Genomic DNA, 1,278 nt, shown 5'->3' with positions numbered 1-1,278 from the left:
GGATGAACTGGTAGGTGGACAAGTAGATGGATGGATGGATGGATGGATGGATGGGAGTATGGATGGATGGATGGATGGATGGATGGGAGTAGGTGGAGGCACAGGTGAACTAGAGCCTGAATGACCTGAGAGTGGGTGTGAGAACAGTGGGTTAAAGGGTGAGGAGCTGGGGGAACTCGTGGCAGCTGGTGACTGGGTGGGGTTGTGGGTAGGGGTCTAGGTGAATGGGTAGATTGGTGGAAGAACAGGCAGCCTCGTGGGTTGGTGTGTTAGATGCTGGGAGGGCAGGGAGAGAAGAGATGGAGGTGGTAGAGGGATAAGCAGTGGGCTTAGGAGAAAACGGGCCATGGAGCTCCACCCCCCACCTCCTTCCCTTGAGCCCCCTTCCCCTCTCTGTCCCAGGTCCGGGGCTCACCTCTTCTTCAACAGGCCACTGAAATCCAGCTCACCTGCAGTATCCGACTTCCCTTCACCCCTGTGGCCATTGAGAGGGGGTGTAAGTCTTGACCCCTCAGATCCCCACTCCTTGCTTTCCCCAGTCGTCCCTTTTCCCCCTCCCAAGGGAGAGTCTCCCATGGTCCTTGGGACCCTGGTAAGGGCCTGGGGTCACTTACGAACGCTTGAAGCTTTCTAGACTCTGCCCAGAGGCATCCTGACGGGGTGCTAGGGAGAGGTGATGGGAGAAGGGAAGGTGAGCTGGAGGCCAGGGCTGATCTAAGACTGAGAGCCGGTCCCCAGGCCTGCACAATCTCTTCCAGGCCCCCTTCTTCCATCTTTTGAACCAGCATACCCTCACAAAGGCCTGGGCATCCTCTAGTTCTAGAAGAGCTCACACTCATTTCCCTGGCTGCCACGCTCCACCCTCTCTCAGCAGCCTACACCCCCCACACCTGGACCACCATGTCTTTCTCCCCAGGCCTGGACAATCTCATTTCCTGTGCACCCCACATTTAAGCCCTCACACATTCTGGGCTGCAGACCCCCAGAGCCCAGACACACTCAGGGGTCCATATATGTGCCCTGGAATCCATGTAACTGCCTGTTAATCCTGTACACCCTCGCCCTAAACCCACGCGCCCTTATTCTCTAAACCTGGATACCCTCACTTCCCAAGCCTTTATGCCTACTTTCTCAGACCTGGAATGTGCATAACTCACCTCCTAAGCCTTTGCATGTGCATCCCCAAACCCTGAACATGTTCACCCCCCAAATCCAGACCTCCTCCCATGCTAAGTCTCCCCGAGTTTGAATATTCTGACCCCTGAATCTGTACTCCCT

At 55.9% G+C, this 1,278-nt stretch overlaps 1 long non-coding RNA gene across 1 annotated transcript; it reads right to left on the bottom strand.

The window, feature by feature from the left end:
• Positions 1–383: 383 nt before the first annotated feature.
• Positions 384–1,272, bottom strand: LOC116548546. Its single transcript, XR_004267461.1, has 2 exons — positions 615–1,272; positions 384–475 (listed from the first exon to the last, which is right to left on the bottom strand). It is a non-coding gene; the product is annotated as an uncharacterized LOC116548546 (long non-coding RNA).
• Between the last annotated feature and the right edge of the window lie 6 nt (positions 1,273–1,278).

This window comes from Sapajus apella, unplaced genomic scaffold (genome assembly GCF_009761245.1).
Source record: "Sapajus apella isolate SASKATOON/1434 unplaced genomic scaffold, GSC_monkey_1.0 scaffold14884, whole genome shotgun sequence".
In the NCBI taxonomy this organism is placed as follows: Eukaryota; Metazoa; Chordata; class Mammalia; order Primates; family Cebidae; genus Sapajus; species Sapajus apella.
The sequence above is the reverse complement of the archived record's forward strand: the minus strand, read 5'-3'. Positions and strand labels throughout refer to the sequence as shown.